Below are 13,364 nucleotides of genomic sequence, written 5' to 3'. Positions count from 1 at the left end.
CTTAGGCTTTCACTATTGGTATTGTACATTACAGATTTGGATAAATTAATAATGATATAGATCCACCTGTATAGTATCATAATGAGTGGTTTAGAGCAGTGTTTTTCAACCTTTTTTGGGCAAAGGCACACTTGTTTCATGAAAAAAATCACGAGGCACACCACCATTAGAAAATGTTAAAAAATTTAACTCTGTGCCTATATTGACTATATATAAAGTAATTCTCTTGAATAGGAATCAAATAAACACAAAGAAAGTATTTTATAATTACTTTATTATGAAATATTAAGTAAACAAAATAGTGAAAAATTATAAAATTCTTGTCTTGTCTGCACCTACGGCACACCAGGCAACATCTCTGCCACGGAACAGCGGTTGAAAAACGCTGGTTTAGAGAGAAAGGAAGGGAGAGGGAGAAAGAGAATCATCAATGTAAGAGTAGAACATGGATTGGCTGCCTCTTGCAGGATGGAGCATGCAACCCAAGCTTGTGGCCTGACCAGAACTGAACCGATGACCTTTTGGTGCACAGGTGAACACCCAACCAATTTATCCATACTAGCCAGGGCTGGCCAGTACATTTTTAAACCAAACAAAATTTATTTCTGTCAAAGCCACACCTCATTTTCATTGAAATAAATGTGTTGACAAACATCCCTGCGATAACTATCTCACTTTCTAACCCTATTTCTAATGTATTAAATAGACTCCTGTCCAGAGCACATGCCCAGGCTGCAGGCTCACTCCCCAGTGGGAGCCATGCAGGAAGTAGCTGATCCATAATTCTCTCTTATCATTGACATTTTTCTCTCTCACAAATCAATAATAAAAATGTATATATAATAGCCGAAACTGGTTTGGTTCAGTGGTAGAGTGTCGGTCTGCCGACTAAAAGGTCCCAGGTTCGATTACGGTCTAGGGCATGTACGTTGGTTGTGGGCACATCCCCGGTAGGGGGTGTGCAAGAGGCAGCTGGTTGATGTTTCTCTCTCATTGACATTTCTAGCTTTCTCTCTCCCTTCCTCAATGTAAAAAGTCAATAAAATATATATATTTAAAAGTGTATAGACAATAATAAAAAGAGAGAAAAGGATAAGCAGAAGACCTCGGCCATTTATTTTTAGGAGAGATGATTTTTAGGTATGGGTACATCTGAATCTGAAAATCTGGATAATAATTCCCTTACAAATATAACCCAGTTTAAAGATTAAAGATCTCTGTCCTTGGTTTCAGGTAGGATAAAAATATTTATATGCAGAAACTTCCTAAAATTTCTCTTATAATAAAAAAGCCAACATCTCAGTTCTGCTGAGGGAGGCAGACTGGAATCTAAAATTATATCAAATAGAACTATTCCAGGCATCAATTTTATGAGTTTTCCCTTCATTTAAGTATGAATAAAGAGAAAAGCTCTTGAAAATTTTCAATCAAAGAGCCACTAAAAAGATTAATTCACTTCAGAATGTTTACACATAGAGGGAGACACCCACACACAGACGGTAGAGCGATTTAACACGTCAAACTGACTCAATCAGCTAATACGTGCTAAACGTGAGTAAACCTTGAGCTTAGCTGCCAGCTATGATTTGTCCCAGTTAGTTAAAGCAGTAACAGTTTTTAGTCACTAAGACTTGCCTCAGCAAGTTCATACTACCTTCTTCCATAGTGTCAAAATTAGATTTAAAATTTCAAACAGCTTTAAAGATTCAGAAGCAAACAAAAATAAGAGCATCTGAATTTTGAAAAAGCAAAATACACACACACACACACACACACACACACAAATACTTCAAAAAACCAGACATGGATTCAACACAATTCTGCCACCATCTGACAAATGGCGTTCCTTAATTACTTCAAAATTCTGAGGGTATGTAATAGGGGGGAAAAATGTGTAACATCATTATCTAAACATTTTCTTTTAAAGTTGACCAAATCTCAACTATAAACAAAGGATTCATTCAAGAAGTAAGTTATGACAGCAGGTCCCTTTGTACCGTATTCAAAGTCCAATGAGAAGAGGCAGTCCTCAAGTCCAGAGGCTGAGATTAAACTTTAAGATCATAACCCTCACAATGAGCACAGCAGCCTTTCTATTAGATTAGCTATGCATTTTATGGGGAGATTAAAACAGCAACTGGATGACGAAGTTCATCAATTTGCCTCATAAAAGTACAATGGGAAACAATAACCCTAACTTTCCTTGGCAATGATGGTGGTGACAAGTTCTATCTTTAGAGAATCTAATTTTTCTCTTTTTCTCATAACTCGGGAATTGTCCAAATAAACTAATCCGGAAAGTCAAAACTGTGCTCCATAGCCCCTCCCCCATGCTCTGCCAATTCAAGGACAAGGCCCCGTGAACATGAGGACAGATCTGGCGATGCTTCTACAAGCCAAGGAATGAATGCCAAGATTGCCAGCAACGACCAGAGCTAGGAAAGAGGCCGGGGACAGATCTTTATCCAGCCGCCGAAGGAACAAACCCTGCTGAACTTTATCTCAGGACTTCTAGCCTCCAGAACTGTGAGATAATAAATATCGGTGGTTTAGGCAGTGGAGAGGGAGGAGAAGCATAAAGTATCTAAAATCAATAATCTTAAAAGAATTTGTTACTAAGTATATACCAGTTTTTGGTTTAAAATTCACTTGAAACATTTACATCCAGAAAGACCCATTTACTGAAGCTATTTCTGCTAAAGTAGCAAGTCTACTGAGCTTTATAACTGGCAGCTTCATGGCTCAGAGAACCACCTCCCCAAGGTAGATTCCTAGATTCAAGGTCCAAGGAATCTTACTTTCTTTCATTTTGAAACTGATTAGAGTGAAGAAAACAATTTTTTTAAACCAACCAACTAACCAAACAAACAAACCAGAAAACACCAGTGAAAGAAGAAATAGAATTATTATAGCTGACTAGCCAATCAGCAGTTATGCAATATATAGTTTGACCAAACTGTACATAAACAACCTAAAAATATGTAAACCTGGCTCTATAAACTTCCAACTGTTTGTATCTCCCTTATCATTCCGATCAAATCCAACACACATAATAAGAATTTAAATATGCTGTATTATCTCTGAACTTAACAGTTTGCTTACCAGAATGCTTAAAACAAGATTTTGGGTCTATCTTTCAGACTATATGAAAACTGATTCTGGATCTTATTTTTATTTGGCTGATATTTATAATCCTTAAAGACATCATTATTTTAGTTACTAATAATTTCCAGATTTTAATATTATTTACATGGGCAGACCATCCTACCAGTAAATGATAAAGTATATTTCTCTTTAAGACAACAGATCTCAAAGTTTTTGGTCTACAGTTACCTTAAGCAGATAGGTAGTTGGGAAAGGACGTATTTTAATAGTTTTTTCAGATAATTATGGATATTCTTCTTTGATACTGCACTAAAACTTGGTAAGTAATTGTTCCTTAATGATTAGTTACAAGGACTCCAGTCCCAAAGTCTTCAGGTCCTAGAGTGGTCCGTAACCACATTTTGAAAATGGCTATTGTGCCCAGCCAGTGTGGCTCAGTGGTTGAGTATCGACCTATGAACCAGGAGGTCACGGTTCATTTCCCAGTCAGGGCACAGGCCTGGGTTTCAAGCTCAATCCCACTGGGGGTTGTGCAGGAGGCATCTCTCTCATCACTGATGTTTCTCTCTCTCTCCCTCTCTCTCTCTCTCTCTCTCTCTCCCCCCCCCCTTCTTTTCCCCTTACTCTCTGAAATCAATTTAAAAAAATATTATTTTAAATGCCTATTGTTTGAAACCATTAACTCTATGTGATCACAAAAGTGACTAAAAAGTGATTAAAATGTATTAATTACAGAAAAGGCTAATGAATATGAATATGGGAAAGGGTGGTAAGAGATGGTACAGAATAGACTAAGTCTTAAGTCTATTTAAACTACATATACATGTATTTAATAGTTTGATAAAAATTGTAATGTATAACTGCTATTATAAAACAAAATAACTAATATTTCCTTTCCTTTAAGAGTTCCCTGGTCCTCCCCACATTTTCTTTCTTTCTTTTTTATAAAATATATTTTATTGATTTTTTTACAGAAAAGGAGAGGGATAGAGAGCTAGAAACATCGATGAGTGAGAAACATCAATCAGCTGCCTCTTGCACACCCCCTACTGGGGATGTGCCCACAACTAAGGTACATGCCCTTGACCCTTCAGTCCACAGGCCGACGCTCTATCCACTGAGCCAAACCGGTTTCGGCAGATTATCTAGTTTTTACTAGAAGTTGGAAAGTATGCTTGTCAATTCCAGGTTATATTCCGGAATACCTGTAACTGATCTGTTTTTGACCCACCTAAGTGGGCCATTTCAAATGATGAATACATGATCTACCTTATTCCAGAATCTGAAGATACGGAGTGGCTGGATTAAATTGACAAATAGCTGTGCTGTTAGGATTGTGCTCTTTATATTACTTTGAGTATAAATGAGTATTTGAATATAACAGGTGGTATTTCTCCTAGAATCTACTTCTCTTCCAGTAATCTGAAGCCTAATGGGGAAAATAAGATTACAACTCATTAAAAGATGAAACAACCAAGAAAGCCTTTTATTTTCTTGCAAAAATCTGAGTTAAGCTATTCACTCATAGAAAAAATTAACTCTATACTTAGTTTCACATAAAAAATACCTTAAGTTTTGAGGACTAGAGACAACATAGTAATATACATTTTATAAATACACCAGAGGCCCAGTGCACAAATTCAAGCACAGGTGGGGTCTGACTGGCCCACCCCAATCAGCAGATTGGGGCTGGATGGCCCCGCTCCCTGATCCTGCTGGTTCACTGGCCGCAGTGGGCGTCATAGCGACTGGTCATTCTGGTTGCTGGCTTTTTGTATATATAGATAATTACAAGTACAGTAGGTCCTTGGGTTACATCGGAATCCGTTCCTATGGCAAGACATAAAGCAATTTTCACCATAAGGAACCCCCCTACATAAGCACCTCTGTCACTTGTAATACATGAGCACACACATAGCAGTAATGAAGTGAACAGTACAAAAAAATTTAAAAGATAACAAAAACATAAAGCACATGTGTCGAAATAATGGAACTTTCTTTTTTTTTAAATAAATAAATGGGAGATGGCGACGAACCCTGAGATGACATATGTCGAGTCTGACACAACCCAAGGACTGCCTGTACTCTTTTTTTTTTTTTTTTTAAATATATTTTATTGATTTGTTACAGAGAGGAAGGGAGAGAGCTAGAGAGCTAGAAACATCAATGAGAGAGAAACATCGACCAGCTGCCTCCTGCACACCCCCTACCGGGGACCGCAACCAACATACATGCCCCTGACCGGAATCGAACCTGGAACCTTTCAGTCCACAGACCGACGCTCTACCACTGAGCCAAACCGGTTTCGGCGACTGCCTGTACTCTTTACAAACAAGTACTGACTGTCATGACAGAGGAAGTATAGGTTTCTATGGGGGAAAATATGTAGGTGTGAGAAGACACCCAATTTAGTATGGATAGAAGCGATCTGAGCAGGCCTTTTGGAGCAGATGCTACTTAGCCTGCGACTTGAAGGATAAACAAGAGCTAGGCAGGCCACAGAGTGAGGTGGAAAGAGCATTCTCAGACACAAGTACTGAGCTACAGAGTGCAGGGTGCATCGGAAAACCTAAAAGAACTTTACCAAAGCTAAAGAGGGAGCGGAGAGAATGGGGTGAGATGGAAAGTTGGATCAATAATCTATCAGTTAGAGGAAAGCCTGAAAGTATTTTAAGAAGCCACCCTGGTCTTAAATCTAATCGAAAGCAGTTTATGGGGTTGTAAGTGGGGCTGGAGTCAGCATGCTCAGGTTTTGCATTTTCAGAACATCACTCTTTATACAAGGTGGGGAATGGGCTGGAGGGAGGCTGTGGGAGTGCTGTAGGACCATAGCGATAGGTAAGGTGGACGGTAGTGGAAGAATGAGAGAGTGGAAACAGACAGGATTCAGTGGTGGACTGGAAGTGAGAGACTGGGGAAACCAGCAGTTAATCTCCCAGCCCTGGCTGGGTAGCTCAGTTGGTTAGAGCATTGTTCAGGTACTATGTCAAGATCACATGTTCAATACCCAGTCAGGGCACAAACAAGAATCAGCCAATGAATGCATAAATAGGTGAAACAAGCAAATTGATTTTTTTTCCCTTCCTTAATCTCAAATCAATAAAAATTAGAAATCTCTCAGGTTTCTAGCTTGAACAAATAGGAGTTTATGAGTTTACTAGGTGGTATTTGTCTCCATTTAACCACAGGGACATTAAGAAGTTGTGTGACCAGCCCAGGGCTGCTCGGCTTCTAAGGCTTGGAAATAAAACTCAAACCCATTCCTGTCCTCTGTTTTTGTTGATGTTATTGATAGTGATGGTTTTTCTTCTTTTTTCCTTCCAAACAATTTATAATGGCAAATTTAAAGCACAACAGAGAGCCGCTACCTGTTTCATCCACACTCCTACCTACTCAACCCTCCCTCAATGCCTTCTGGATTATTGTATAGCAAATCCTATTTCATCTACAAATATTTCAGTATATCTCTAAAAGATATGACAATTTAAAAAATCATAACAATCATAACAACCATTATCCCACCTTTAAAAATTATCATCACCAAATAAACAGGCGATGTTCAAATTTTCCTAACTTGTTTTTAAATAATTGGTTTGTTTTTATTTGGGCTATAAACAAAGTCACACACTACATCTGGTTAGTATATCTTTTAATCTACTGGTAAAGGTTCCTCCTTTCTGTATTTTCCTCATAATTTGTTGAAGGAACCAGATTATTTTTCCTGCAGTTTCCCTCATTCTGGATTTTGTTGAATGTGACCTTCTGGTATACTTTTAACATGTCCCCGTTTAGCATGCCCTCCTACCCCCTGTATTTCCTACAGATTGGTAGCTACATTGAAGGCTTTGAGCATGCTTAGATCAGTTCAGCTTTGATTTCTTGAGAGAAGCGATGGTGTGGGGAGGGGGCAAAGATAATTCATAGGTGGTGGAATGTATATTCTATCACACGGTGTAGGGTATGAGGTTTGTATTAACGTCATTCTGTTGTATAATGTCCTAGTTCCATTGTTTTATTAGAGGTTTGCAAATAGCAATAATTTAACTGTGCCTATAATTTCTTTAAAGTATATTTTATTGATTTTTTTACAGAGAGGCAGGGAGAGGGATAGAGAGTTAGAAACATCGATGAGAGAAACATCAGCTACTTCCTGCACAACCCCCACTGGGGATATGCCCACAACCAAGGTACATGCCTTGACCAAAATCGAACCCGGGATCCTTTAGTCAGCAGGCCGACACTCTATCCCCTGAACCAAACCCGTTAGGGCATAATTTTAACATTTCTTCTTAACTGGTTAACTAAAATGACTTAATAAAGAGGAAGGGCAAGTTAAAGTTTGTGTGCTTTAATGCAAATGATTGAGACTTATTTTTTTGGGGAAATCTCTAGCTGTAATCAGATTACAGATTTTAAATTCCTTGAAGATAGGGATTGGCTCCTCTTTTAATTGATCTTTTCCAATTACGTCAGACATTTCAAACTTCTATGTGCTTTTGAAGGTCATTTTCTCTGCCTGTTCTCAGCTTCCCTTTATAACCCAAACCTAGTCTTTCCTTCTGTCTACCATTCTTCCGAGCACCTGGCCTAAAACCTCTAGGTCATGTTAGTACTTCTCCAGTGGGGTCCCTGCCCTATCAATGCAATTAACCCTTTGTTATCTCTTGTGTCCATTCCTGCCCCCTTTTTCATTCTTATTACCGTTACCCGGTTTAGGTTGCTGCCACGATTGGTGCGGTGGCCTCTTACCTGCTATCACTGACATTCCCCTTCTCCAATCTGTATTGTAATATGCTGCCAGTTCTGACTTTGTCATTTCTTTATATATATATATATAAATAAATAAAAACCTCAGGGCTTTCTAGTGCTTACCACATATAGTATTTGTCTAGATTGATTTAAGTCTGCTATAATTATGGCTTCAAGTTACTTTTTTAAGTTGTATACCTTTATTTTTCCTTTTATTTGCCCTGGCAAATGAATATTTTATTCCATGCTCTTTCCCTGCAATTTCCCCCTTTTCCTTTTTGATGGTAGGATTCATTTTATAATGGATCTGTATGGCAGAAGACTAGCATAGGCCACAAGTTTGAGGCCTGGTATTATGGATGAAAAAAAGATTTCTGTGGAAAGTAACTTTGTAGGATAATCTGATCATAAATTCCTAACTGGGCAGGTTATGGTCATGCCCCAAGTATATTACATTTAGTAAAAGCTTTTATCTTTGCCTTAAGCAAACCCTGTCCATTGCTTTGTGCTCAAACTCATAAAAATTCTCAACAGGTTTGGACATTTCTTACTTGACAGTATCATGCAGAGCAGTGATCAAAAGAGCAATAATGATCTTATGGAAATGGTGTTTCTCTTTGGGGGCCACAGTATACACCGTAACAGCAGGAGTTCACATCTCCTGAAGATGCCACTGATCATTTATGCAGAGGTAGGAAACAGCTCTGCTGGTAGCCATTACCCTATTGCTAACCACAATAGCTCATAATTTTGTTGAATCTGACTTGATTACTATGACTTAGCCTTTATATAAAGAAGAAACTGCTCAGAATACACAGGCATTATAAGTTATATATTTGATCATTGATTGATACTCTATTGTGGGTGGAATTCAAGGAGTCTGTGAACTGGGTTGGGGTAAAAAAATTACATTAAAAGATCTTTCAGTTAGCCTCTAAGTAAAGTTTAGAATTAATTTCAACTGTGAATGTAGGCAACAAACCATAGCAGCATTAGCATTATCTGTGACTTTGTCACCTACAGAAAACACATTTTTATATCCTGATTCAGTGGCTACAGTGATCTTGAAATTGTTTAATATCACTACTTCAAAATTACTGTAGACCTATTACAAGATCGTATCTGTTATTTTATTTTTTATTTTTTTATTTTTTTAAAATATATTTTATTGATTTTGTACAGAGAGGAAGGAAGAGAGATAGAGTTAGAAACATGATGAGAGAGAGTCATCGATCAGCTGCCTCTTGCACACCCCCTACTGGGGATATGCCCGCAACCAAGGTACATGCCCTTGACTGGAATCGAACCCGGGACCTTTCAGTCCCCAAGCCGACGCTCTATCCATTGAGCCAAACTGGTTTCGGCCGTATCTGTTATTTTTAAAAGCACTTAATATCCAATTAAAATCATTAGACAATTCTACCTTTGTGTTTTACTTTATGCATTTAAAAACATTATTCTGACAAGGACCCCATAGGTTTGAACAAACTGCAAAGGAATCCGTGGCAAAGAGCCACCGAAGGATGCCTGCTCCTAACTCTTGTACTGATGTGCGAGTGAAGTTAACCAGAACCTGATGCAACACACACGGAACGATGTCACAGCCTTATGTAATCATGTCGTCACAGGTTATGTAGATCTTTGGCCATTGACCTTTGTGTACTAAATCAGAGATTCTGATCTCACAGATGAGAGGGAACAAAATGCAAAGGAGAATATAAAAATTTTCACAAGTTCAGGCAGAATGATTTTCCTTTGCATTGAGGAACTACATGTTTATATAACTTAAACAAAAACAATGGGCACCTTCACTGACTGGGGGATCTTCTGGCCCTCTTTTGGGTACATCAGCAAAAGTGCTTGAAATTGCTTCAAATCTTGTTTTTAACAGCTTGCTACGATGGATGCAGGCCTTTGGTTTGCTCAACTAGGGGAACCCTAAAGAGGTCGATGTACCTCAGGTTTGAAATACTTGCTCTGTAGATTAGAAATACACATCCCTATTATCAGTCTACCATGGCTGTGTGTAATGTTTGTATTTACTCTGTCACCTAGAAAACTACTTAATGGAGAAGAGGGAAGAGGAGTGGTTTAACAATTACTGTAGTTTCCAAGAAAATAAAGCACTCATTTGAAAACTCTTTCTAATAAAGGAACTGATAATTATCTCAATGACAACATAGTCTTAATATTTATATGTATTGTCAGCAACAAAAAAGACTAAGTTTAACTGTGGTGTATTTTGAGGTAACAATGCTGACTTCTTTTTGATACATCTTTAGGGTCTAAAAAAAAATCCTTAAAAATAAAAAGTTATCAATGATGGATAATGCTTCCATACTAGATCAGTGATTTTCAACCCTTTTCATCTCATGCCACACATAAAGTGATCACTAAAATTCTGTGGCACCCAAAAAAAGTATTTTTGCTGACCTGAAAAAAAATAGGTCTAATTTTGATTTGTTCACACTAGATGGTTATTGTTGTGTTGGCTGTTCTTTTTTTATTTGACAATCAGGGAAAAGAGGTCAGTGCCCCTGACTAAATATTCAGGTATTGCATGTTTTTTAAAAATTCTTGCAGCACACCAGTGTGCCTCTTGCGACACACTGGTTGAAAATTGCTGTATTAGACAAACAATACTCAATTTTAATACACTTTTGTGGTTTGTTACTAATCAAAGAAAACTTAGTTCTTTATGCTACCTTTGATCCTCATTATCACAATTATATTCAGATTCCTTCAAGGGATATTAATTAATAAACAATTACTATGTGTATAAGAATTTACTAGAAAGGGAAAGAAATATTTATTTCAAAATATGGTTTGAAAACTTTTAGAATGAGAATAAAGCTTTGAAAGGAAATTTTACATCCCAAGACTCTCATAGTGCCTGGTAGCTAATAGCAAATTGCAGTATACATAAAAATTCACAATTTTCTCACACTCTTCATCTGCAACAAAAACAGGAATGGCCATGTAGGCATTTACAGGGACTTAAATCTTGCATAGGAATGCAAATTATGAAGTGGATTGAAAACACAATGGAAAAGAAGGACATAAACTGGGAAAAGTTATCAACCAAAAATATCACATTTTAGTGTGAAATAATTTATACCCATATTTGTAATTTTAGAGAAAGCTCAGGAATGCACATCTGATTCAATGGGAGTCAAAATACATAATTCCCACCAAACCATTAACAAGATTTCAGAACTAAGATTACACATCACAAACTCTCCAACGTGTTTCCTAATCCTATCTATATAATAAAAAGCCAATGTGCAAATCGACGGACCGGGGAACAACCAGCCATTATGACTTCGCACTGAGCACCAGGGGGCAGACGCTCAATGCAGGAGCTGCTCCTGGTGGTCTGTGCGCTCCCAAGGGGGAGTGCCAGAGCCCTGAGCCCAGCTCAAGGCTGGTGAGCACGGCAGCAATGTCTCCCGCCTGTATTGCAGCGCTAAGGTATCCAACTGCAGGCGTAGGCCTGCCCCCCTTCAGGTAGGTCCCCCCTAAGATAGCCCCCCACCCCCGCAGTGCGTGAATTCCTGCACCGGGCCTCCAGTCTGAGATATTAAGGGAACCTCACTGTTCATTAAGATCTTTTCCAGAGCTTATGGGTTACAACTGAAACACTAATCTGTTGTTTCATCCTACATTGGTGTGACCCCTCCACCACCCTTTTCCATCTGTTTAGGTATGTTATGATTGTGTTAAGTTTACAGAGGAACCTTTAAAACCCATTTCCGCTACTAAAATCTCACAAAAATGCTCTCCAGACCAGAACTTTGCAAAAGTCACTGCAACCCGATGAAAGAAATGAAGGAACGGCATCTTTACTGTTAATTCCTGAAGCATGTTCAACTTCCAAGCAGCACCCACTACCTGTTTTAAGGGCCAGATGTCTGGAATTCTTTACCTATGTGTGGCAATCCGAAGGCACACTTGTACCCCAGGGGGCGAGAGTTGCATTTACAGGTACCACTTCACGCTCCACTAAAAAGCTGACGACACCCAGCCCGGGGCGGTGAGCCGCCATCGGCCTTGCGAACGCCCAATTCCCGCTCCCAGTGCTGCCCAGCTCGCGCGGGACGCCGGGTTCACCCTATCAGCACGGCCCAGCAGTTCTCAGCGCTCCCACGCTCATTTTATCGGGGCACTGGCTCTGCACACATTTCAGTTATTTTTTTTGAAACCAGACCATTTGAAGAAGAAGAAGGAAAAAAAAAATCTTCAAAACTGGTTGTGATCAAGGAGCCTGTAAACATGTTTTCACTGTGGTCAGCAGACGCTGGGAGCTCGGCTGCGGCGGGAAGGCGTCTGCGAGGATGAGTTCATTTACAAACTAGTTTCAGCGGCCGCTGGCCGCGACAAAAGAAATGCGGCGTTCGCAGGCAGCACGTGGGGAGGAAAGGATGCGCTTGGGACACAAAAAATAAAAAAAAATAAAAAAAAAGAGCGTGCCTCCGGCCCCGGGTACCGCCGCCCTCCTCCTCCTCCTCCTCCAGGTTCCCGGGCCGCCCCGCAGCCACAGGTTGGATGACAAAGAGCCCGGTCGGCAGAGTCCGCCGAACCCCGCCGGCCCCGCGCCTCCGCCCGGGGTCACCCGGCGGGACGCGGCTCGGCGGCGGCCGCGGGGCTGGGACGGGCACTCCGGCCCGCGTTCTCTCCCGGGGCCGGGGGTCCGCAGGCACCACGTGAACCAGCCCCTCGTCGTCCCCTTTGAACACATGTTCTCCTCAGACCCAAGGCATCTCTTACGGCGCCTCCCGAAGGCGCGCGGGGCAGCCACTGGCCCAAGGTCACCCGGCACCACGACCCAGCTTCCCGGCCAGGCGGGTGCCGGCACCTGACCGCGGAGCCGCAGCCCGGCCGGGAGGCGCCGTCCCCGGAGCGCCTCAAGGTCTCCGGCCCCAACCGCTCCGGGGCCACGCGGCCGCCCGCCGCCGCCCGCCGCCCGCCGCCGCCGGGGACCCAGTCTCCGCTCCCCCGGGGCTGCCTGCGACCCCACAGGCGGCGGCCGGGGCACCCCGGGGTCCGCGCCCGGCGCCCGGCCATGGCCCCACTAACCGTTATGTGCGGCTCCGGCGGCGGCGGCGAGCGTGTGCGTGACGCGGCGGCGAGGCCGGAGTCCCGCGAGGCCCTGGGCCCGGTCGCGTCCTTCGCCCGCCGGCCCGCCCGCCGGCCCGCCCGCTCCCTCGTTGGCTCCCTCGGGCACCCACGCGGCGCGGCCGGTCACGTCGCCGCACGCCAGCACTTCTGCGGGCTCGGCCGGCGGGGCGGCTTTATAACCTGCGGCGCGGGGGGGGGGGGGGGGCCGAGCATGCGCACAGGGGGCGGAGCCGGCCTGCCAGCCGCGCCCCCTCCCCCCGGCGCGTCCACCCCACCAGCCGCGGGCGCCTCCGTCCGCACGCTCCCGGCGCCGCGCGCTCCCGTGCGTCCCCGTGCGCGCGCCGGCGCCCCCTCCCCGGCACGTGACCCGCAGCCCCGCGAGACCCGCGAGG

The 13,364-nt window shown here is 42.2% G+C and overlaps 1 protein-coding gene across 3 annotated transcripts in view; it reads right to left on the bottom strand.

The window, feature by feature from the left end:
* SLC16A1 (solute carrier family 16 member 1) overlaps window positions 1–13,128 on the bottom strand; it is a 33,930-nt gene extending 20,802 nt beyond the window's left edge. Inside the window, exons 1-2 of one of the 3 annotated variants that reach the window (XM_036452640.2) lie at window positions 12,931–13,128; window positions 4,375–4,534 (exon numbers count right to left, since the gene is read on the bottom strand). The gene's annotated coding sequence lies outside the window, so the exon portion shown is untranslated. The remainder of the gene's footprint in view (window positions 1–4,374; window positions 4,535–12,930) is intronic. The other 2 variants (XM_036452638.2, XM_045586864.1) reach the window with 2 other exon arrangements.
* Window positions 13,129–13,364: the final 236 nt, after the last annotated feature.

The sequence above is a fragment of the Pipistrellus kuhlii genome, unplaced genomic scaffold (assembly GCF_014108245.1).
Source record: "Pipistrellus kuhlii isolate mPipKuh1 unplaced genomic scaffold, mPipKuh1.p scaffold_m20_p_24, whole genome shotgun sequence".
Classification (NCBI taxonomy): Eukaryota; Metazoa; Chordata; class Mammalia; order Chiroptera; family Vespertilionidae; genus Pipistrellus; species Pipistrellus kuhlii.
The sequence above is the reverse complement of the archived record's forward strand: the minus strand, read 5'-3'. Positions and strand labels throughout refer to the sequence as shown.